Genomic DNA, 26,769 nt, shown 5'->3' on the forward strand with positions numbered 1-26,769 from the left:
AGATACAGTCATGTGAAAAAATTAGGACACCCTTTGAAAGCATGTGGTTTTTTGTAACATTTTTAATAAAAGGTTATTTCATCTCCGTTTCAACAATACAGAGAGATTAAAGTAATCCGACTAAACAAAGAAAACTGAAGAAAAGTCTTTTCAAGATCTTCTGTAAATGTCATTCTACAAAAATGCCTATTCTAACTGAGGAAAAGGATAGGACACCCTTGCCCCTAATAGCGAGTGTTACCTCCTTTGGCTGAAATAACTGCAGTGAGACGGTTCTTGTAGCCATCTACCAGTCTTCGACATCGGTCTGAGGAAATTTTACCCCACTCCTCAATGCAGAACTTTTTCAGCTGTGAGATGTTTGAGGGGTTTCTTGCACGTACAGCCCTTTTCAAGTCACCCCACAGCATCTCAATGGGATTCAAATCTGGACTTTGACTTGGCCATTCCAGGACTCTCCATTTCTTCTTTTTCAGCCAATCTTTGGTTGATTTACTAGTATGTTTTGGGTCATTGTCATGTTGCATGGTCCAGTTCCGCTTCAGCTTTAATTTTCTAACTGATGGTCTCACATGTTCTTCAAACACCTTCTGATACACAGTAGAATTCATCGTGGATTCTATGATGGTGAGCTGACCAGGTCCTGCTGCAGCAAAGCAGCCCCAAACCATGACACTTCCACCTCCATGCTTCACAGTTGGTATGAGGTTCTTTTCTTGGAATGCTGTGTTTGGTTTACGCCAAACATGTCCTCTGCTGTTGTGTCCAAATAATTCAATTTTGGACTCATCTGTCCAAAGAACATTATTCCAGAAGTCCTGGTCTTTGTCAACTTTATCTCTGGCAAATGTCAGTCTGGCCTCGATGTTTCTCTTGGAAAGCAAAGGTTTCCTCCTTGCACACCTCCCATGCAAGTTAAACTTGTACAGTCTCTTTCTGATTGTAGAGGCATGTACTTCTACATCAACAGTAGCCAGAGCCTGCTGTAGTTCTCGAGATGACACTTTAGGGTTTTTGGAGACCTCTTTTAGCATCTTGCCGTCTGCTCTTGGGGTGAACTTGCTGGGGCGACCAGTCCTGGGCATGTTGGCAGTTGTTTTGAAAGCCCTCCACTTGTAGACTATCTTCCGGACAGTGGAATGGCTGATTTCAAAATCTTTTGAGATCTTTTTAAATCCCTTCCCAGACTCATAGGCTGCTACAATCTTTTTTCTGAAGTCCTCTGACAGCTCTTTTGCTCTCACCATGGTGCTCACTCTCACTTCAACAGTCAGGAGCACACCAAACTAAATGTCTGAGGTTTAAATAGGGCAAGCCTCATTCAACATGCAGAGTAACGATCTACTAATTATGTGCACCTGGTGTGATATACCTGTGTGAGATCTGAGCCAATTTAAGAGGGAATACATGTGAGGGTGTCCTATCTTTTTCCTCAGTTAGAATAGGCATTTTTGTAGAATGACATTTACAGAAGATCTTGAAAAGACTTTTCTTCAGTTTTCTTTGTTTAGTTGGATTACTTTAATCTCTCTGTATTGTTGAAACGGAGATGAAATAACCTTTTATTAAAAATGTTACAAAAAACCACATGCTTTCAAAGGGTGTCCTAATTTTTTCACATGACTGTACTTTACTGAATCGCTGTCCTGTGTCTTCTCCAGGTTCTTCTGGCACAAGATCAAGACACCGAGGAGCTTCTGGCTGTCAAAATAATGGAGAAAAAGCTCATGAACACCAAAATCTCAGTAGAGCTTGAGATCATGGAACTGGCTGTCGGGAGTCGCTTCCTGACCTACCTGCGAACATCTATGGAGACAGCAAAGTATTTCATCATTGTCATGGATTATATGGCCGGAGGAGACCTGCGCCAATTTATGGCAGGAAAGCTGCCTTTAAATATGGACACAGCAAGGTAAATGTCTTACTGATTGATATATTTGCACTGACGTCTCAGAATAAAGGAAACATGTTTTGGATATGACAAGAAATAGATGTCTCATCATTGTGTGTTCTGTGTATGTTCCTATATATAACACTGATCAACTCTCTTCTCCACTTTACAGATTCTTTGCATCAGAAATGGTCTGCGGACTCCAGTTCCTGCATGAACACGGCATCATCCACCGGTAAGTACAGCTGTTACATTTGATGACAGGACACAAGAGAACATTTAGATACTGTTTTCTTATATCCTTTCCTGGATTGTTATGTGTAAAATATCAATGACACCGTGCTTACCCCAACCTACTGCGGTACACTTACTACACAATGGAGCAGTCACAGACCAGTGGGCTAAACGCTGGAGCTGCCGTAACTTCCTAAGAAGGAACTGCCGTACCTGTCTCCCAATGGAATTCTGGTACCAGCTACGATCCGTAGCTGGAATAGTGACGTCACTATCCACTCGTGAGCGTGCAAAGTACAATTTGTAGAAATGGCATCGTGCCACCGGCCGGGGCATGTACCGTGTAACAAACAACCCCAACCAAGTACCCGGTACCACTTTCAACTACAGTCTACAGGAGCAAGCAGCCACGGAACAAGCATTGGGAGACAGGTACGCAGTTCCTTCTTAGGAACTTCCGGCAGCTCCAGCGTTTAGCCCACTAGTTTGTGACTGCTCTATTGTGTAGTAAGTGTACCGCAGTAGGTTGGGGTAAGAGCGGTGTCATTGATATTGAGTTTATACTTTTACATTTGATAGCAGTTTGTGCGATTCTGCTACGGCACTGCAGTTAAGGATACAGAGGAGATACAAGCGCCAGGATTATTACTTTATGTGTAAAATAGTTTCATCTAATCCTCCATCTAATACTTTTACAATGTTTCTCTCCACAGTGACATAAAGCCTGCTAACGTTCTCCTAGACAACATCGGACACATCAGAATCGCTGACTTTGGACTATGTGCCATTGGCGTATTTGGGGAGGACATGCAGACAGGCTATGCAGGGACAGTTGGATACATCGCCCCAGAGGTAAGGAATATTCATTATAAATTATTACTGGGCAAAGGAGCTGCAAATGTGTCATGGAGGATGGGATCACCTATCGGTGTAATGTTTGGCATATGTGGACTGTACAAGCGCTACCATATCTGTAGTCACATTTGTATATTTGTTAATATGAGGGTAGATACGATCAGTTTGGGATTATACTCACAAAAATGTAGGTGAGAGATAAGATCCTTATAATATATGAGAAATAACAATGCTCTGATAAGTTCCCGTGTGCATTTCCATTTACTTGCATCAACTTACCTCTAAACTGATGTAATTACAGATGATGAACGGAGAACCTTACAATCATCTGGTGGATTCCTTTTCCTTTGGCGTCACTGTATTCAAGATGCTAACAGGTGATCAGCCATTCAACGGCTACGGGACAAAGATGCAGTATAAACGATCTCTGCAAGAGGATGAGCCTTATTATCCAGCATGGATGTGCCCAGATGCCATCAACATCCTAGAAGGGGTGAGTAGGATCATTAGCAGAAGAATGAGGGCAGGGAATAGAAAAAGTGGTGTCAGAACATTAGATTTAGACAAGAGAGGGGAGTGTGAAATCTAATCCTAATCCTATACAGACCTTTATAACGTGACCTATTTTGTTATATTTATCTGTAATAATCCAGAATAATAATGGTTGATGGTCTCTCATTATGTTTTTAGCTCCTAAGCAAGTCCCCATGTAGCCGCCTGGCAGTAACATCTACCATCAGATCCCACCCGTTCTTCAGACCAGTAAACTGGGCTGATGTGGAGTCCGGCAGCTTACACCCACCTTTCCATATGGACATTGTAAGTGTAATACATAGTGACACCCATAGTGTTATCATCCGGCTCTGTGATATCCATATATACAGTATCATTCTCATTATTATGGCCTATGATCTACCTTCATGGCTGCAGACAAATCACACATGATGCACTTGTAATTGTAATAATATGAAATACTTACCTGGAGGTGTCTGTGTGTCCTCTTACAGCGACCATCTCACAGTCCAGAACTGGAAAGGAGAAGACGATCTTCAACATCATCATCGTCTTCAACATCTACAGACTCCTAGATCCTGGCAAGTCCACAACATCTGGACACCTCATCTAATATATTAACATCAAGGAGCCAAGGACAGAAGAGTCTTATAATTTACCCATAAAAAAATAAAAAAAAGCAAAAAATAAAATAAAAAATTCCCTACCTTACCCCACCCCACCCTACCCCACCCTACCCCACCCTACCCCACCCTACCCCACCCTACCCCATCATAACCCCTTAAAAAAAAAAAAAAATCCCTACTTTACACTACCCTTCCCCACCCCACCCTACCCTACACTACCCGACCCTACCCTACACTACCCCACACCACCTCACCCCACCCTTCCCACCCTACCTTCCCCACCCTACCCTACCCTCATCATAACCCCTTAAAAAAAAAAAGAGAAAAATTCATCACCCATTTTCATCTCCAACCCTTTTCCCCTCATCATCACCAAAAAAAGAAAACAAAAAAACTCATCATCCATCACCACCATCATCCCTTTTCCCCATTCCCCTCCCCAAAAATAAAAAAATTAAAAATCTATTTGCATGATAGTGTCATCTTTTTTGCACATGTTCTTTATTTACATGATAAATATCCTTCCATCTTTAGTGCATATCATAAAGATTTTACCATCTTATATGTGACTGTAGCTACATATTCCTGGTTGCCAGCCATCCGTAAATGTACAGACTATCCCCAAAAACGTGTTTTTCTAGACCTTTCGTTTTGTTCAAGCAGAAATTTGCAAGTCAAATGCCATCTGAGGACGAGACCAAGACGCTTCCTGGTCCAGCCGAGAATGGCAAGACCTTTCGACAGGTTAGGGTGGGTTCACATCGTTTAGCATGTACAATTTTTTGTTATATGTTAACGGATGCCTCAGCCTGATCCATACAGTGGCATCCGTTCACTATAAAGTTCCAGTATAAAAAAAAAGTATACAGTTTTTTTACCCAACTTTGCAGAATACAAAAGCGCGGTGCTATGTTTCCCCCCCACCCCAACGTCAAACAGGTGGCAAAAACATGATACGAAGCCACCCTTAGACCTCATGCATAAGGCCTTTGCCGTATTGCGGCCCACATACAGCAGGTCCGCAATACACAGGCACCGGCTGTGTGCATCCCGCATCATGGATGCGGACCCATTCTACTACAGAGTGCTTCCGTGGTGTTTCTGTCCGTGCCTCCGCACTGCAAAAAAATAGAACACGTTCTATGCCGCTGCATGGATGTTGCCCGTGAATTGGGGACCACAAATTGCGGTCCCCAATGCACGGAACAGCTGCACAATGGCTGTGTGCATGAGGCCTTAGTGTGCATTAGGCCTTAGTTACAGTGAAGTCAAGAACGAGGAAACCAACCCCAACACCAGCTTTTGCCAAAACAGATTTTTACTTAAATGTGGCAAAAAACACAACTACAAATGCTGGGAACGTACAATCAATTTACATACACCCAGCCCGAAGGCTGAGACCCTTGTGCTACACAGCACAGCGCCCTCCGATAGATGGAGGAAAGTGCATTAGTTTACCTACTGTCGGGCACAACTAAACTGCAACACTGTATTACCCTAAAAACAAGAACCACTGTATGGGTGTGTGTTACGGGCTATACTATGGTGCAGCACAACAGCTTACAGTCTTACCAAGTTCTACAGTATTCCCCCTCCCATAACAGGTCCTGTAGCACGTGCCTGAGTATTCCCCGAGCAAAAAAACTCCAGCCTGGCTTGAGTTTGTAAGAATTTTATCAGCTCTCCAATGTGAAATGAACAGTAGTAACACTTGTGGCCTGACACAAACAAAAACCCTAACTAACTAACTACAGGCCTAGTCTCAGTCTCAGTTTATGTTGATGTCCATTTGATGTTTTCCTTTGTTATGTTATTCCCCTATGGATCTGGTTTACTGTGTGTTTGTGCTGTGTCCATTTGTGTTTGGGTGTGGACACTTGCTCTCTTGCACGGGATCCAGTCTGAGTGTCTGTGGCAGGTAGGTGTGGAAGTGCTTTTCAGCCTCCTGTCATATCCATAGGCTGTTTATGTTCCTTTCCCTGCAGCTTGGCCATTGAGACTCCTGTTCCTTAGTGTCCAGAAGGAACAGGTCGTCTTACCCTGCTCCTTGTTCCAGGGCAATCCTGAGGGCTAGTAGGGACCCCTAGGCATACGGTGTATGAGTCCTCCCACCTTCAGGGTTGACTCATATGGATAGGAGTCAGGCTCAGTGGGTTCCCTCGAAAGAGGGTGAAGCATGTACCGCCATCTCCGGATGGGGTGCATGCGCGTTCTCCGGAGGGAGAGCGTTGTGGGGGTTTCGCCGCTGACGGCGCGGTGAGTGGCTTTTCCCCGCCATCCCTTCACCGTGCTCTGTCTTGGCGTCCCCTGATTTTTTTTTATTCCACCGTGGTGTTTGTTTGGTGTGCGGGTGCACACCTTCGAAAGAGGGTGCAGCATGCAGTGCCATCTGTTTGTGGCCTGCATGCGCGTTCTCCGGAGGGAGAGCGTTAAGGGAGATCACCGTTAACGGCACGGTTGGTGGCTGTTTCCCCGCCACCTTACCTTCCGTGTCCATGTTGGTGATCCCTCGTCCCTCTCCATGTTCCCAGCTCTGGTCGTTTGCTGGCAGCATTCCGTTAGTGGTCCGGCTGCGTGCTGGTTAGGAGTGTCTGCTGGCAGCGACTGGAGTGGGGACGTGAGTGGAGAGTGTGGTGTGGCTGGCTGCAGGTCTCGTTGGACTGGCTTAGTATGTGCTGGGAGAGGATGCAGCTGGCAGCGACTTTCTGGGAACCATTTCTTGAGAGTGGATGTTCCCTTCTCCTATCCCCTTTTATGTGTCTCTCACCAGTTTCCTTTTTTGGTGGGGGGGCTTTGAGGGGTGGGAGTGTCACAGCCATGGCTATGACCGTGACTCCTGAATCGCATGCGATTGTCAGCGGTTTTGTTTGGTTGACAATCACAGGTGAGGGCTTTGGTTTTTGCCTCATCTGTGGTTGCCGCTGGCAACAGTTTTTATGTGGCAGCATTGCAGCCTGAGTTGTGTCGTGGCTGCTTGCTGTGTTATGCGTGCGGTTCCACTTGGCAACTTGTGTGTTATTGTGTGCACTTCCCCTTTAAGTGGTGTTTTCCCTTCCCTGGTGGTGGAAGGGTTAACTCCCTTTCTGTGTGTGTGTGAGACACTGGGTGTGTCTGTGTGGGTGTGGCCACTTTGGCCTATAAAGCCTCTGTGTTTGGCATGTCTCAGTGGGTTGCTTCAGCCATGCTTAGCTGGAGCAGCCTCCTGTGCATTCCATCTGCCAGTGGGGGCCACCCTTGTGGTCATAAACAAACAAACTGTGACTCTTAAGTTTATGTTGATGTCCATTTGATGTTTTCCTTTGTTATGTTATTCCCCTATGGATCTGGTTTCCTGTGTGTTTGTGTGTGTGCTACGGGGTCAGTTGTACTCATTTAAATGGAGCAGCAAACACATATGAATATGTCTACTTCTCCATTCATCTCTGTGGGACTGACGGATATAGCTGGGTACAAGTGCTTGGCTATCTCCAACATCCCCATAGAGCTAAATGGAGCAGCAGTGACCATGCATGATCGCTGCTTCATTCAAATTATGGAGCACAGGTCCCGGTTCTTGTAAATGGAGAAGGCCGCCGATCAGACACATACCACATCCAGTGCATAAGGGATGTGTTGTCTTAATGGTACACCCCTTTAATTCTACCTCAACTAAACCTCTCTGGGTGAGCTTCTAGCAATACTACAACTAACACTAGACCCCTACACATAGAAGACTGATGGCAGAAAAAAGCCCCATAGTCTATTGCATCTGCCCTTACATTATTTCCTTCTTATTTTTCTCTTAGGATAGATATGTGTTTATCCCAGACATGTATACATTTACTTACTGTCTTCCCTAGTAACTGCCAGCATATGCGATGTTCGGTCCGCCCCCTATTCATCATCATTGAATAAACTTTGACCCTGTACCTCACAGTTAGCAGACACATTCCAGCCAATCAGCAGCAGACCCTCAATCCCAGACCCTCCCACCTCCTAGACAGCATCCATTTTAGATTCATTCGGAAGCTGCATTCTTAGTGAGAGGAGGGACAGTGTAGCTGCTGCTGATTTAATAGGGGAATCGATAGCTAGGCAAGTGTATTCAGTGTCTGCTACAGTCCTGAAAGACTGATCTGATCTGCTGTAAGGACAGCACCCCAAAAAGCCCTTTTTAGGGCTAGAACATCAGTCTGCTTTTTATTTTTTTCCTGTGTAATCAAATTGCAGTTGCCTGCCTACCAGCGTGTGTGTCAGGCTCACAGCCCTGCAAGTGCCTAGGGTCACCAGCACAACTCATATCTGGTGTCACATTCGATTACATTTAAAAAACAACAACAATTTGGACTGAAAAACTAGCAGTCAGTTACACACGTGTTTGTGTGTCTAAGGCCCAGTGCCAGTGCATAGTGTCACTTCAGCGCCATTCATATCTGGTGTCACAGTAGCTTGCACGCATAGTACTACTTAACTAATCTAAAAAAAAATGACAGGCAGAGGCAGGCCACCCCGCAGTGGCCATCGTTGTCGTGGTGCTGTGATTCCCTTTGGCCGTCTACCGCCACCACCAACACTAGCACCACAGCCGCTTCACTTGATCTGTCAGAGGAGTTATTTACACATCAGTTGGAAGAAATAAGTGATGCCCAACCATTATTGCAAGAGGATGTAGATAACAGGGATATGTCTCAGTCAGGCAGCATTACACAGATGGATGTACGGTGTGATGATGATGATGTTGTACCCGCTGCTGCTTCCTTTGCTGAGTTGTCAGATACAAGTGAAGCGGTTGATGATGACGATGTGTCCGTGGATGTCACGTGGGTGCCTGCTCGAAGAGAAGAAGAACAGGGGGAAAGTTCAGATGGGGAGACAGAGAGGAGGAGGAGGAGACGAGTTGGAAGCAGGGGGAGGTCGTCGCAAGGAGCTAGTGGCACAGTCAGACAGCATGTATCGGCACCCGTGGTCAGCCAGACAGAACGCCAATCCACGCATGCTGTTGCCACCACCAGAATGCCGTCATTGCAAAGCTCAGCAGTGTGGTATTTTTTTGTGTGTCTGACTCCTGATAACAGCGATGCCATTTGCAACCTGTGTCAAAAAAAACGGAGTCGTGGGAAGTCCAACACCCACCTAAGTACAACTGCTTTGCGAAGGCTCATGATCTCACATCACAAACGCCTATGAGATCAACACATGAGTATAAGCAGCACACAAACTCAAAGCCACCATCCTCCTCCTGGTCCAGCATCTTCAGCCACGTCAACCACTGCTGTCCTCCTTGCCCCCTCTCAACCACCAACCACTCCGCCTCTCGCCTTGAGCAGTTCCTGCTCATCTGCCCACAGTCAGGGGTCTGTCAAGGACATGTTTGAGCGTAAGAAGCCAATGTCACAAAGTCACCCCCTTGCCCGGCGCCTGACAGCTGGCTTGTCTGAACTCTTAGCCCGCCAGCTTTTACCATACAAGCTGGTGGAGTCTGAGGCCTTCAAAAAATTTGTAGCTATTGGGACACTGCAGTGGAAGGTACACGGCCGAAATTTCTTTGCACAAAAGGCAATCCCCAACCTGTACTCGATTGTGCAAAAGGAAGTCATGGCATGTCTGGCACACAGTGTTGGGGCAAGGGTCCATCTGACCACTGATACCTGGTCTGCAAAGCACGGTCAGGGCAGGTATGTCACCTACACTGCGCATTGGGTAAACCTGCTCACGGCTGCCAAGCATGGAATGCGTGGCTCTGCAGAGGAGTTGGTGACACCGGCACGACTTGCAGGCAGGCCTGCTGCCACCTCCTCTACTCCTCCTACTCCACCCTCTTCCATAACCTCCTTGGCTAAATCCTCTTCTGCTGCTGCGTCTTGCTCCACATCAATGGCACCCCCCAGCTCCCCAGGGGCTATTCCACATCCGGGATACGACTTGGGGTTTACTTGCCTGAAAGCAGAGAGTCACACCGGACCAGCACTCCTGTCCACCCTGAACAGGTGGATCAGTGGCTGACTCCGCACCAACTGGAGATCGGCAAAGTGGTGTGTGACAACGGAAGCAATTTGTTGGTGGCATTGAATTTGGGCAAGTTGACACATGTGCCGTGCATGGCACATGTATGTAATCTGATCGTACAACGCTTTGTGCATAAGTACCCAGGCTTACAGGAAGTCCTCAAGCAGGCCAGGAAGGTGTGTGGCCATTTCAGGCGTTCCTACACGGCCATGGTGCACTTTTCAGACATTCAGCGCCGAAACAACATGCCAGTGAGGCGCTTGATTTGCCCGACAAGTTGGAATTCGACACTCCTAATGTTCGACCGCCTGCTCCAACAAGAAAAAGCCGTCAACGAGTATTTTTATGACCGGGGTGCTAGGACAGCCTCTGCAGAGCTGGGATTTTTTTGCCACGTTACTGGATGCTCATGCGCAATGCCTGTAGGCTCATGCGTCCTTTTGAGGAGGTGACAAACATAGTCAGTCACACCGAAGGCACCATCAGCGACATCATCCCATTTGTTTTCTTCCTGGAGCGTGCCTTGCGAAGAGTGCTGGATCAGGCCGTAGATGAGCCTGAAGAGGAAGAGTTGTGGTCACCATCATCACCACCAGAAACAGCCTTATCAGCATTGCTTGCTGGACCTGCAGCAACGCTGGAAGAGGAGTGTGAGGAAGAGGAGTCAGAGGAGGAATGTGGCTTTGAGGAGAAGGAAGACCAACCACAACAGGCATCCCGGGGTGCTTGTTGTCACCTATCTGGTACCCAGGGTGTTGTACGTGGCTGGGGGGAAGAACAGACCTTCAGTGAGATTACTGAGGACGAGGAATGGGACATGAGTAGCTCGGCATCCAACCTTGTGCAAATGGGGTCTTTCATGCTGTCGTGCCTGTTGAGGGACCCTCGTATAAAAAGGCTGAAGGAGAACGACCTGTACTGGGTGTCCACGCTACTAGACCCCAGGGGCGTAGATAAGGTGGGGGATAGGGGGGTTCAAAGCCCCCCAGAGTGTCTGCCCTCCTAATCTGCCAGAGAACGGCCCGGGCGTGCGGCTGCCTGCAACAGCGGCGCGGGCAGTGCGGCACACAGAGAGGTGATGGAGGCTGCAGGGCGGGGCCGGGCAGCGCAGGGGGGCAGGTACGGCGGCACAAGTAACTCACAGACACACACAGGGCAGCCAGGCAGGGATGACGCTGATGATCACCTGGCATGCACGTTGCCTTCAGGCTCCGCCTCCGCCTGTCGTACGTTTGGACCCCGGCCAGCTTCCTGCCTGCGCGTGCCTGCTAATCCTGGGCAGCGGCTGACAGAGCACAGAGCCTGGAGATCTCAGAAGATTAGAAGAGAGAGAGAAGAAAGAAAAATAAGTAGTTTGAGAGAGAGAAAGACAGACAGAGACTCTGGAGCACTAGTGTAAGTAAAAGTAATATAGTTAAAAAAGAAAATCCTGAAGATTCAAAGTCCACCCCCACACCACTCCCACCCCCCACACCAGGCTACAGACAGTGTCAATTCATATATTTAGTCCAGCCCCTAGACTCTTATGAATTGAGGGAACTGGCCACCACCATGCTGGTCCACATCACTTATTGTGCAGGCTGCATGGTTTGATGTATTTTTTTCTAGTCTCTCACACTCTAGTCTCCTCAACAATAAAGAAATGCAATTGTTTATGGAAATTACAAGAGTAAGCTAGCATGTGATGTGTCATGCGTGCCGTAGACTGTCACTCCAGACTGGAGTGGGAAGGTACCAATTACGAGTCTTTTCAAAACATGTGTTTTCTATATGGTGTCAAACAACTAAATCGGTATTGCTCAAGGTATAGAATTGGTTTTGGATTAGGAATGATATGGCTGGTATTTTTTTTTCAAACCCTGGTGTGTCTGCTAGATAAAGTGATTTGAGAAACCCCCCCCAGGAAAAAAAATTATCTACGGCCCTGTCCTAACTGTATTATATACAATATTAAATTAGAAAGTGCAACTTGTCCTGCAAAAAACAAAACTCATACAGCTATGTGAACAGAAAAATACCAAAAAAGTTATGGCCCTGGAAAGGCATAGAGTCAAAAAACGAAAACTCAAAAACTAAAAACCTCTAGTGCTCAAAGGGTTAAACTAATAACACACAAACAAAAACACAAAAAAGGTCACCACCTGGATTTAAATAAGCAAATATGTAAGATTCTCCCAGTTGATCAGGTCTAAGTTCAGCAACGTTATGTGCCCAAAGAATGAGGTCAGCTGACTACAGGGCGTATGCCAAAATGTCAATACCAGGATTCATTGGGCTCAAATTGTGAAAGAGTGGTTAAGGAAGAAAGAGACATCATTTTCACACATGGATTGGCCACCACAGAGTCCAGACCTAAATCCCATTGAGAATCTTTGGAATGTGCTGGAGAAGACTTTGAGCAGTGGTCCAAATCTCCTGATACAAGATCTTTGGGGAAAAAATGAACTAAAATAAATTGCAGAAGCTTGTGGAAATGATGCCACAGTGAATGCGTGTCATAATCAAAGCAAATGTGTTTCAGTTCATCAATATTTCTGGTATGACTTGCATATATAGCTCTCTTAAAAGGGGTTGTCCCATTAAATATATTCTACAGTTTTCAAGCCAGCACCTAGATCTGAATACTTTCATGTAATTAAAAATTTAGTAAAGCTATTGAGATATTCAATAAAATGTATCCGTATATTTAGTGTCACCAGCTGTTATTTTCTTATTTCTTTGTCTGAATCACTGAGGTGGCCGCAAATGCCAGTTTGATATAAATTTAGCAGAGCAATCGGAACAATGAATGGGGCGATCTCTGGATCCATGTGAGGTACAGGGCTGGTTCTAGCTTTGTTAGAAAATGATTATCATGTACTTTATGATGTTTGATTTTCATTTTAAAATTTAATAATGGGAGAACTCACTTAAGATTGTGCCACAGCATTTCAATATAGTTAAGGTCTGGACTCAACACAAATCCTCTTCTTTTTCAACCATTCTTTAGTTGGTTTTCTTGTATGAGTCATTGTCTTGTTGCATCACCCATTGACTCTTTAGTTTTAGTTCATGGACTGCTGCCCTTACATTCTCATGTAAAATGTTTTGAAACACCTTTATTTTTATTGTTCACTCGATGGTCACATGGTGTCTAGACCCTGAAGCAGCGAACCAGCCCTAAACCATGATGCTCACTCCACCATGCTTCACAGCTGGGATTAGTCTTTGTGTTGGTGTCCATTACTTTTTTCCTCTAAACATAGCATTGTAAAAAAAAATTCCGAAGTCCCACTTTTGTCTCAATTGTCCATTGAGCATTTTGCAGAAACTTTTGAAACACCTAACAGTTTTTTTTGGGACAGCAGTGGCTTCATGAACACCATTCTTGTTCAGTGTTTTTCTAATAATGGACAAATGAACTCAGATTTATGTGGTTTGTAGAGTCTTTTGTGGGTCTTTTGTTGTTATCCTTGGGTTCTTCTGTATTAAGACTGCCATTGTGCTCTTGGAGTGATCTTTACAGGACTTCAACTCCCACTCCCACTTTGGAGAGTAGCAACAAACAGTTTTATGCTTTGTCAGATATTTTGTATAACCATGGATAGATGCAAACCCTGGTCTTTAGCAATACTTTGTAGTGTTTTCTAGCTTTATGGCATCTCTATGACACATCTGAGGTTTTCTGAAAGTTGTTTACCGTATTTTTCGCCCCATAAGACGCATTTTTCCCCCCAAAAAATGGTGGAAAAATGCCCCTGCGTCTTATGGGGCGAATGCTGACATTTTTACATCGCAGGCTGCGATATATGAATGAGCGGGGAGGGACTGGAAGGAGGAGCTGGGGGCCGGCAATTGCGGTGGGGCCATTTCAGTCACTGTAACTTCATGAGTAACTTCATGATGTCACATGTCGGTGCCGCCTACTTTATGAATGAAGCAGGCATCGCAGGCACGTGACGTCAGTGGGGGACATCTGTGGATGGCACTGTTAAGGGGTAGGGGGTCTGTGGCTGGAACTGTTATGGGCTGGGGGGTCTGTGGATGGCACTGTTATGGGGTGGGGGGTCTGTGAATGGCACATATATAACAGTGCCATCCACAGATCCCCCATAACAGTGCCATCCACAGATCCTCCATAACAGTGCCATCCACAGATCCCCCATAACAGTGCCATCCACAGATCCCAATTACAGTGCCATCCACAGATCCCCATAACAGTGCCGTCCACAGATCCCCCATAACAGTGCCGTCCACAGATCCCCCATAACAGTGCCATCCACAGATACCCCATAACAGTGCCATCCACAGATACCCCATAACAGTGTCAGCCACAGATCCCCCATAACAGTGTCAGCCACAGATCCCCCCTGTAACAGTATCCTTCACAGATCCCCCCATAACAGTGTCAGCCACAGATCCCCCCGTAACAGTATCCTTCACAGATCCCCCCATAACAGTGTCCGTCACAGATCCCCCATAACAGTGCATCATCCACAGATCCCCCCATAACAGTGCGTCATCCACAGATCCCCTATAACAGTGCCATCCACAGATCCCCCATAACAGTGCAGTCCACAGATCCCCCATAACAGTGCCATCCACAGATACCCCATAACAGTGCCATCCACAGATACCCCATAACAGTGCCATCCACAGATACCCCATAACAGTGCCATCCACAGATCCCCCATAACAGTGTCAGCCACAGATCCCCCATAACAGTGTCAGCCACAGATCCCCCCCTGTAACAGTATCCTTCACAGATCCCCCCATAACAGTGTCAGCCACAGATCTCCCCTGTAACAGTATCCTTCACAGATCCCCCCATAACAGTGTCCGTCACAGATCCCCCATAACAGTGCATCATCCACAGATCCCCCCATAACAGTGCGTCATCCACAGATCCCCCATAACAGTGTCCTTCACAGATCACCACATAACAGTGTCCTTCACAGATCCCCCATAATAGTGCCATCCACAGATCCCCAGTAATAGTGCCATCCACAGATCCCCAGTAATAGTGCCATCCACAGACCACCATTAGTTCCAAACCCACCAAAAGGACACCTTTTGGTTAATTTTTTTCTTTTCTTATTTTCCTCCCCAAAAACCTAGGTGCGTCTTATGGGCCGGTGCGTCTTATAGGGTGAAAAATACTGTATATTGAGGCATGGATCACAACAAACAATCTTTCTTAGGAAAAACAGATTTGTTAGTAACCAGGCTTTGTGTGCTTTATTATTATTTTTTTAATTGGCAAAGGACTGTGAAACCCACACTTATAATGTAATTTCCCTAATTGAAGCACCTTTTTCCAAGGAGAAATCATTCATGCAGACAATCACTTAATTTTTCTTCCTGCACTGTGGATCTTTGCGACGACATTTAGCTTAAGGCCGGATCCGGATTAATGCCTTTCAATGGGCATTAATTCCGGATCCGGTCTTGCGGCAAGTTTTCAGGATTTTTGCCCGGAGCAAAAAGCGCAGCATGCTGCGGTATTTTCTCCGGCCAAAAAACGTTCCGGTCCTGAACTGAAGACATCCTGATGCATCCTGAACGGATTTCTCTCCATTCAGAATGCATGGGGATAATCCTGATCAGGATTCTTCCGGCATAGAGCCCCGACGACGGAACTCTATGCCGGAACAAAAGAACGCAAGTGTGAAAGAGCCCTTAACCATTTAGTCATTCCAATTTTAACTATAGTGGGTCCAACAAAACAATAGCTGATCTTAGGGAGACAAACTACAAAAAACACTGTGGAGCCTCATTTAAGAGTCTCAACACAGCAATCCAAAGTGCAAAGCTCACTTGGAAACAGTAGTATACAAAATAACTGGAGCCCCAGTTATGGGTCTTCTATGCAGTGAAAGCCAGATATCCCTCCAGGGAAGGAAAACCAAGCAAAGGGCTGTCCCCATTATAGAGCTAACCAGATCCACCATATTAAGTGGCCCCTTTGTCAAGATCCAGCTCTTTTACAAGCCTTAAGAATGTGACAGGGGAAAGCCAGCTGTTTCATGGTGTTGCCCCTAATCAGTGCAGAGTAGGATTCTGGCTAACCAGGAGCAATGTCTTGGAGACACCTCTTTGCTTGGTTTCCCTTCCCTGGAGGGATATCTGGCTTTCACTGTGTTGAAGACCCATAACTGAAACTATAGTGGGTGAGAGTTATCAGACCCACTTGAGTCCTGATGTTAAGGATTTTTAAAGACCCCTTGTCACATAAGAAGACACTATTATTATAACTGAGATATGATAGGTAAGGACCCTCCCAAATATTTTACTCCCTCTGTTATAAACGTATTAGCTCAAAGAAGAATGACTTTACTAATTTATATTGAGGAACTATTATCTATGAAATAACTTGTCCAGATAGCATTTGGCCAGGTATTCTGGGTAGAATAGTGCTCGTGTTCTAGTTTATGCACCTGAAGATGAGTGATCACCATTCTCTTGCATTAGGTTTCCCGGTAATCACTCTTAATCTTTGCTCTGACACATTTTATAACACTGAAGTAAGTGTTGCATTTGAGAAACTCTGCTACAAGGTAAAATGTTCCCATGGGACAACTATTCCCAGCTCACTGCTTGGAGATGTATTTGTTATGTGCTGACTTTTATTTCGAGAAATATGGATAGATTATTCATGAAAAATATCACTTCTATGTAGTGGATTTAGATGTTTGCATTCAGATAGGTAGCTCCAGGGGTTGTAGAAGTTGTACCTATTCCATTGCCCTGAGGATGTCCCTCTACCACAGAAGATATATGTATTATAATTGAACAAAAATAGCAAAGTGTATATCATGTAATGTATTAAACTTCACAGGGAACTCCCAAATACAGACTAGACTATTCCCAAAGGGGAACAGAGGGAGCTAAAACTTAACATTTAATTAATATCAATATTAAAGCTGCGTTACACACAAGGACTAATACATTCAACAAAAACTGGTAGACAACGACCCGACTGGGGCCAAAACAAAATTAGGATGATACCTAATTTGCAACACATAAAGAAAAAGGAATGGTCTAACCAATGAGTAGATGCAGATGGAATGGGTTCTCCAGGAGAGATTTACCGATTGGGTTACCAGCAGTCTAGATCCACTGGATATTGTGGGCAGAAGTACCATCCAACAAAGAGATTCCGAACTGTATAGGCTGTAGTGTAGATAGATGTCAGGAGCTGCTCACCCTAGGTGACCCTGTTCAGGGATGGGGTCTAGCAAGCCCTACCTACCTACACAGAGCACCCGCCCCGAAAGGGGTGACACCGTCCGGATACCTGTCCCTGTACCCAGGCGGAATCCCTAATAAGCCCTTACACAAATGAGCTCATTTGTGATTGGGCTTATTAGGGATTCCGCTATGTCCTCTGTGTCATAGCCTATGTTTAAGCCATAGTAGATATAATAAAAGGTATTGCATTACAGTTTATCACCTTCATGCCTGTATGACTGATATATTTATTTTGTTCCTCTTAATAAAGAATTTATTCAGAATAAACAATATTTAAGGGCCCATGCACTATGTATTTCCTTTAAAAAGTCACACTGCTAAAATGTGAAAATACTTAAATAGTTTAAAGATGCTTAAAAATACAGCCAGCGTGTAACATTTTACACTTGAAATGTAGAAGTGATCTATATAAAGTTGTGTGAATTTGTAAATGTATAGTTTCATTTATGTTTTACTGATCCCAAGTTGAAAAATAAAGAAACAAACATACAAACAAATCTTGTATGATAGTCCAGAGCTGCATTCTTAATTCTGCTCACTTCAAAATGAAAACTTTGCAGAATTTTGAGAAGTGTAGTCCTCACACCAGACTCTAATCAGTAATTTTGGATATAAACTTGTCTCACTATAGAGATAATGAAAAAAATCTAAAAATTATGAAAAAATCAATGATACTACGCTCTAACTTGTATGGATCGCAAGACCTAATACCCCCACCTCCTAGTTTAAAAGCACTCCACAAACTCAGTAGACTATGGATTACCTGGTGGATGGGCTTCATATAACATGGGGTGCGGTGGGTGATCCTCGGATCTTGCAGGTAACAGGTCGGAATTATTTAAAGGGATTCTGTCACCAGTTTTTTACCCCCCCCCCCATTCAAAAATATGGTTATGTTCATGGAGCTCTTGTGATTCCTAATGTGGTCTTATAACCGAAATCTGTAGGCTCATTTTGTCTAAAAAACGTTTTATCTAACCTGTCATTCATCTCACTAAGGTGCCCAAGGGGATGCTCATGTCTTCCAGATGCTGCCCGCACCCGCTGGCGTTCGTGCCCAGTTTCTCCTTTGCTGTCATCAGCGCCGCCTCAGAATCCTTTGCTACGCCTCCGGCTCTCCCTCACTCCCCCCTCCTTCTTCTCTAACATCTCGTGTGTGCGCACAGGCTGGGGCCAATGTTCAGGTCATCGGGAGGCTGAGCGAAGTGCCGGCGCATGCGCACTTAGCTCCATGAAGCCGAACGGAGAAGTCCGCACGGGCGCATCAGGCACAGGCCTGTGCGCACGCGCGGGATGTTAGAGAAGAAGGAGGGGGGAGTGAGGGAGAGCCAGAGACGTAGCAAAGGATTCTGAGGCGGCGCTGATGACAGCAAAGGAGGAGCTGGGCACGAACGGCGGCGGGTGCGGGCGGCATCTGGAAGACATGAGCATCCCCTTGGGCACCTTAGTGAGATGAATGACAGGTTAGATAAAACGTTTTTTAGACAAAATGAGCCTACATTGCTGGTGACAGAATCCCTTTAAGAAATAGCTTAAAGAACTTGTTCAGAAAGGAAGGGCACTAGGTATTTTGCAAAAGAAAGAAGCTACTTTTATACATATGCAACAACCGAAAATTGCGGCGTTTTACTATAACCCCAAAATTCATAAAGATCCCATAAATCCACCGGGTAGACCCATCGTATCTGGGATAGATTGCCTTACGAGTGCACTATCCAGATACGTGGATCAATTTCTACAGCCATACACACAAGCACTCCCTGCATACATCAAGGATACGAAAAATATCCTAGAAATATTAAATAATGTAATATAGAAGGACACCTATATAATGGGCACATTAGACTTCAAATCCCTGTATACCATTATTGAAAACCGGAAAGGATGTGAAGCAACGGAATTCTTCCTAACGGCCAAATGCGAAATGACAAAGGAACAAATTGAATATTTGGGGGAATGTATTATGTTTATTTTGGAAAAAAACTATTTTATATATGATGGGAATTTTTTCCTCCAGACATGGCGGACCGCGATGGGGACGAGGTTCGCACCGGGGTTCACTAATCTGTACGTGGGACAGTGGGAACATCAGTCCATTGCAGCGGCGGGCTCCGGTCGAACCTCGTCCTATGGCATCGCTTTATCGAAGACATAATTTTTATTTGGGAAGGGGGGGAAGATGCATTACGGGAATTTTTTAATGTTCTTAATAAAAATTTATTTTATCTACAATTCACCCCGACATACAGTAAGACACAAATTAACTTTTTAGATTTGACAATATTTATTGAAGATGGCAAAATTTGCACAAAAACACATAATAAACCCACTGATGTTAACAGCTTCATCTCCATTGAGAGCTGCCACCTGCCTTGGTGGCTAGAAAACGTACCGAGGAGCCAGTTTATGCTAATAAGGAGGAACTGCACAAAAAAAGAACACTATGAAGAAGAAGCAAAATGTATGCAGAATAGGTTCAAACTGAAGGGATATGACCAGGGAAAACTAATAAGATGTAGAACAGAGATAGGACATCTAGATAGACATAGACTTCTGAAAGACGGGAAAAGAAAAGAGAAGTATCCTGAGAAAGAAGAAATGTGGATCATCCCACCAATAATTATGCCTTATAACAGTCAGGTCTCAAAATTCAAGAAAATAATCAATAGGTATTGGGAAGTCCTAAAAGGAGATAAAATAACAGGAGACCTTATCCCAAAGTCCCCAAGATTCATCTATCGTAGAGCTAGAAATATTGGGAACACCATAGAACCAACTAGTAAATGCATTGGCACGAACAAAATAAATAGGAATGATATAAATAATAAAAAAAGACGGTAGAATAGATGGTAGATTAAAAGGCTTTTTTCCTTGTAAAAAATGTTCGTGATGAAAAAAATCACAAAAAAAGAAAAAACAAACACAGGTGAAAAACACTGAAGGGTCATATGTATATGACATAAGAGATTTCATTTCGTGTAACAGCTCAGGCGTAATCTATGCCATTACCTGTCCATGCGAACGAATTATATTGGTCGAACGAAGAGACTCCTCAAAAAGAGAATAGGAGAACATATATATAATATTTAGAGAAAATACGAGGGGCACCCTTTATTGCGACATTATAGGGATAAACATCTTGGGAAATTCGCAGGATCAACTTTCTGTGGGATAGAGATTGTCAGAAAAACCAGTAGAGGTGGGGATTATCTTAAGGAGATGTCCAGATCAGAAACGAGATGGATCTTTAACATGGATACACTGGCCCCATCAGGTTTAAATATGGGAATAGAACTTTTTGCATTTGAATGAAAATAAAGAACACAAGTTTTACAGATGTCAAAAGAAGAAACATAATAAGCGGCACCTGTAGGGTTAAATCAGCGGGGGTACAGCAGGCACATATAAGGAAGGGGGAATATGCAGGATTAGCCATCCATCTTTCCTGACGAAGGGTAGCGAATCTATCCGAAACACGTAGAGAGGTCTTGTGGTACTTGTGACTCTCCGTAGTCATAGTAGTGACACCACTCTCGCTCCGTGCGAGCGCAAACCACTGTAGCACCCGACCTGTGCCTGCAAGATCCGAGGATCACCCACCGCACCCCGTGTTATATGAAGCCCATCCACCAGGTAATGCATAGTCTACTGAGTTTGTGGAGTGCTTTTAAACTAGGAGGTGGGGGTATTAGGTCTTGCGATCCATACAAGTTAGAGCGCAGTATCATTGATTTTTTTATTATCTTTGTACTATAGTGCGGCAGTTTTGTTGCGGTTCTGCTGCGATACTGCTGCTTTGTAGTGAGGAGGGAGATATAGCGCTTCTAGGACTGTCAGGAAGCAGGGGGTGTTACCCCTACTCGGGGACCACGGGCACGGCGCAGGGCACGGGTTCCCCTTCAGCTCGGTAGAACACCTGGTGCCCGAGGCGTGGGTGCGCGGCGTGTGCGCAGTACACAGGCTGCTTGCACATTTCCGGGTGCATAGCGTTCCTGCATTATCCGGCTGTCAGGTGTGAGCCTTGCTGAGGGAGATTCCCAGTACACACCTTCCACCTTCCTCGCCTGCCATTGGTTCCTGGGGAGGGTGGTTCCTACCTTCCCTGGCTATAAAGACCTGGCCTGAGCTCTGGCTCATTGCTGAGTTATTCCACCTTATGGTGAACACCTAGCCTCCCTGCAGATCCTCCTATTGCCTGTTGTTTCTTTGTATCCTTCCCAGCTACTGACCCCTGGACTGTCTTCCGCCTTGAACCTTCGCTGCCTGCCTCGACCCGGATTGGACATTGACTACCCCTCTTGGATTATCCCTAAACTTGTACTGCGTTCTGGGCTGTCAGCTGCTTACTGCCAGTGGGTTCCTCATCCCACTACTGGCTCCCTGGGAGGTTTGACAGAATAACTCAGCCTTCACCATGGAACCCGCAAAAGCAGTGGATCCCATGACGGCCATGACCCAGCAACTTAACCTCATGACGCAGGCCTTCCAGGAGATGCAAGCCAGTCATGAGCACCTGCTGCAGAGGGTTGCCACACAGGAGCAGCGCATCGCAGAGCGCACCGCGCTACCACCCTCGCCTCCCCCTATGCCGGCGTGCACCCTGGAAGTGGTCTCTAGCGAGCCGTCAGTCAGCCTCCCTGAGCGTTTTTCAGGAGATCGGAGGAAGTACCGCTCCTTCATCATCTCCTGCGAGCTGTTGTTTTCCCTGAAGCCACGTACATATGCCACGGACTTCGTCAAGGTATGCACGGCAATTTCCTTGCTCTCAGGGCCTCCCCAGACCTGGGCGCACCAACTCCTACTAGCCGATGACCCAGTGCTGGCATCTTGGAAGTCCTTTGCCGCAGCTATGCAAAGACTTTATGATGACCCCCTGCGTTCTTCAACCGCCAGGGGTACCTTGCGCACCCTCCGCCAGGGCAGACGTCCAGTGGAGGATTGCATCATGGAATTCCGTGAGGTAGCCCCGGATACGGGCTTGAACGAGGTGGCCTTGATTGACCAGTTCCGCATCGGTTTGTCTGAGCAGCTCAAGGATGAGCTCGCCCGCATTGGGGTGTCGGGCTCCTTGGGGGGCCTGATGGACTCAGTAACCCACCTGGATCGCCGCTTCCGGGAAAGACGACAGGAGCGACAACAGACCCCGCCTCTAACGGAGCACCGGTCGGAACCCTTAAGGCTTCCTGTTCCTGTGGCGGCAGACGGTAACCAGGAGGAGCCGATGCAGATCGGGGCTGTTCGGGGTCCCCTGTCCACGGTGGAGAGAACCAGGAGAAGAACCTTGCATCTGTGATTATACTGCGCAAAACCGGGCCATTTCCTGAAGGACTGTCCCATCAAACCTCCCGAAGGTAGGCCGGAGACACCCACGGTATGCATTAACCTACCTATGTATAACAACTCGTCTCATCTCACCATCCCTGTTTCCCTGCAGCTGGGCAACAACAATATTAATCTCTCTGCCATCATTGATTCGGGCGCAAGCAGCTGTTTTATGGACAAGGATCTGGCTTCCCAACTAGGCATCCCGTTGCGCCCTAAGAAGAACCCATCCCAGCTGCATCTGGTGGATGGCAGCACCCTAAAAACGGGACCTATCGCCATGGAATCCCATCCCTTGTTCCTCCGCATCGGCCTTTGCCATTCCGAGAAGATCGTGTGAGACATCGTGCCTTCCCCCTTGTTTCCAGTCATTCTAGGCATCCCCTGGCTTAGGAGACACAACCCCACGATTAACTGGACCTCTGGCTCCATCACCTTCACGCCCCCCTCCGGTTCTCCTGTTCACGCGTCTCCGGCTCCAAGCCCACCTACGGTTCTGGGCACCGTTGAACACAGACTACCCGACAAATATCGGGACTATGCAGACGTTTTTTAAAAAAAGGAGCAGACTGCTCCCTGGAGCCCCACTGCCATACGGGCGCTTGTACAATCTGTCCGAACCCGAGACCAGGGCCCTGAAGGACTACATAGAGGAGAGCCTAGAGAAGGGGTTCATCCATCCCTCGACCTCTCCAGTTGGGGCCGGCATCTTCTTTGTGGGGAAAAAAGATGGGGGTCTCCGGCCCTGTGTCGATTACCGGGCCCTGAACGACATCACCAAGAAGAACCGGTACCCACTCCCTCTCATTCCCGACTTGCTGGACAGAGTCAAGGATGCCCGTTTCTTCACCAAGATCGACCTCCGGGGGGCCTACAATCTGATTCGTGTCAGGGAGGGGGATGAGTGGAAGACAGCATTCCACTCACGGTTTGGGCACTACGAGTACCTTGTCATGCCCTTCGGGCTCTGTAACGCCCCTGCCACATTTCAGTGCTTCATCAATGACGTCTTCCGTGACCTGTTGAATACCCATGTTGTGGTATATCTGGACGATATCCTTGTCTTCTCCAGATCACTGCCACAATACGAACGGCATGTCAAATCGGTGCTCCAGCGTCTGCGGACCCACAGTCTCTATGGCAAGCTTAAAAAAAGCACGTTCGAAGTCTCGTCCATTGAGTTCCTGGGCTACATCCTATCCCCAGGTCGAGTGGAGATAGACCCCAGGAAGATCCAGGCCGTCCAGAATTGGCCTGTCCCCCGCAATCGGCGGATGGTGCAGCAGTTCATTGGTTTGACCAATTTTCACCACCGATTCATTCGGAACTTTTCAGCGATCTGCGCTCCCATCACTGCTCTGACCAGGAGCAACACCCTGTTTGAATGGACCCCGAAGGTCCAACAGGCATTCCAGCATTCCAGCACCTTAAGAAGCTGTTTCACACAGGCACCTATACTGGTACAACCGGACGCCTCTTGCCCGTTTTTTCTGGAGACGGACGCCTCCGAGGGTGCTATTGGGGCTGTTCTCTCCCAGGTCCAAGGGGAGAAGCAGCTTCTCCATCCCGTTGCCTTTTATTCCCGCAAACTCACCGGGGCCGAACGCAACTATGATGTGGGTGAGAGGGAGCTGCTCGCCATCAAGGACGCCCTGGAGGAATGGAGACATTTGCTGGAAGGAGCCGAAAACCCTGTGGTGGTGTACACCGACCATCGCAACCTCGAATATCTCCGCAGTGCCAAGCGACTGCGTCCTCGACAAGCCAGGTGGGCTCTCTTTTTCTCCCGTTTGCGCCTCCAGATTACCTATCGACCGGGATCCAAGAACGGCAAGGCCGATGCCTTGTCCCGTATATGCTCCTAGGCCGATCCTGCACCTCCGGAACCGATCCTGCCAGCCGCATACTTTCTAGCCACCCAACACTCCTTGATCGAGAGGATCCGATGGGCCAGCACCCCAGCTCCAGAGGAGGCAGCCCATCTGCCAATGAAGCAGGGGCTTCGTTACCACCAACAGTGGATCTATGTCCCAGTCTCCCAGCGACTGCCTGTACTACAGCATCACCATGACCACCCCACAGCAGGCCACCGAGGTAGGCGCAACACCACGGAATGCATTCTACGTCAGCTTTGGTGGCCCTCTTTGGCAGCCGACGTACGCTCCTTCATAGAGTCTTGTTCCGTGTGTGCACTCTACAAACGTCCCACCTCAAAACCCGTTGAGTTATTATAGCCTCTGCCAGTGCCAACCCTTCCATGGCGCAACATAGCCATGGATTTCATTGTGGACTTACCGCCTTCACAAGCCTGTACCACCATCATGGTGGTAGTGGACAGATGTACCAAGATGTCCCACTTCATTCCGACCTCCGGTCTCCCGACGGCCCAACAAACCTCGGAGTTGTTCCTCCAACACGTGTTCCGGTTGCACGGGCTCCCTGATTCCATCGTCTCAGACCGGGGCTCGCAATTCACCTCCCGCTTTTGGACCCAGTTTTGCCGTAGCCTTCATATCACTCGCAGCCTGTCTTCTGCCTATCACCCCCAGTCCAATGGGCAGACCGAAAGGACCAACCAAACCCTCGAACAGTTCCTTCGCTGTTACACATCCCATCTACAAGACGACTGGGTGAGCCATCTCCCCTTCGCAGAATTTTCCTTCAACAATCAGCTTCATTCCTCCACCGGGCTCTCACCATTCTATGCCAACTATGGCTATCATCCTGCAACTCTCCCGGATCTCCCCCTTGATGTCCCGATGCCTGAAGTGGCTCAACGGCTCCGGCTCCTACGAGAACTGAGGCGGACCCTAACGCAACAACTCCAGGCCACTCAGCAGCGGCACAAGATGCAGGCAGACCGTAGACGCACAGAATTCCCCAGGTACAAAGACGGGGACAAGGTGTGGCTTTCCACACAGCACCTCAAGCTGTCCTGTCCCTCCCGAAAACTGGGACCCCATTACCTTGGTCCCTTCGAGATCGTGAGTATGGTCAACAACGTTGCAGCCAAGCTCCAGTTGCCTACTTCCCTGGGAATCCACCCGGTATTCCATGTGTCCTTGTTGAAACCACACCGTGCCAACCCGTTCCCGGACCGGGCACCTGCTCCACCACCTCCCATCCAGGTGAATAACGATGATGAGTATGAAGTCCAGGAGATCCTGGACTCCCGCCGCCGGCGTGGGGTCCTGGAGTATCTCATCCACTGGAAGAGGTACGGTCCCGAGGAGCGTTCCTGGGAGCCCTTGGGGAATGTGCGGGCGTTCCCTCGGGCTCACCCCGAGAGGCCTTCCCAGGGTCGCGTCCGGAGGCCGCTCCTTGGTGGGGGGGCTCTGTCAGGAAGCAGGGGGTGTTATCCGGCTGTCAGGTGTGAGCCTTGCTGAGGGAGATTCCCAGTACACACCTTCCACTTTCCTTTTCTGCCATTGGTTCCTGGGGAGGGTGGTTCCTACCTTCCCTGGCTATAAAGACCTGGCCTGAGCTCTGGCTCATTGCTGAGTTATTCCACCTTATGGTGAACACCTAGCCTCCCTGCAGATCCTCCTATTGCCTGTTGTTTCTTTGTATCCTTCCCAGCTACTGACCCCTGGACTGTCTTCCGCCTTGAACCTTCGCTGCCTGCTTCGACCCGGATTGGACATTGACTACCCCTCTTGGATTATCCCTAAACTTGTACCGCGTTCTGGGCTGTCAGCTGCTTACTGCCAGTGGGTTCCTCATCCCACTACTGGCTCCCTGGGAGGTTTGACAAGGACATTTATTAATTTTGTCTCACTAAAGCATTGAAGCGCAGTGACCATGTCATACACTCAATGAAGGCATACAACACACTTGCTATGGGGCCCACCATGATGAGGAGTCTGGCTGAACAGCTCTATTCCCTTTCCAAGGCTGTAATGAGTCCCCATTATTCTCTATGGAGTCACAGATCAGCCCCCCTCCACCCTTTTGAGGCTGCTCTCATCTGTGGTCTATGGAGACCCAGTCAGCACTCTGATATGTATATGTAACTATTTAACTTTTATTACTCTATTTTCCCAAATTTTTGAACCCAAGGTCTACTATTTGGGAGACAGAAAACTTACCAGTGAATCCGCAGGTTAAACTGTA

Source organism: Bufo gargarizans, chromosome 10 (assembly GCF_014858855.1).
Source record: "Bufo gargarizans isolate SCDJY-AF-19 chromosome 10, ASM1485885v1, whole genome shotgun sequence".
Classification (NCBI taxonomy): Eukaryota; Metazoa; Chordata; class Amphibia; order Anura; family Bufonidae; genus Bufo; species Bufo gargarizans.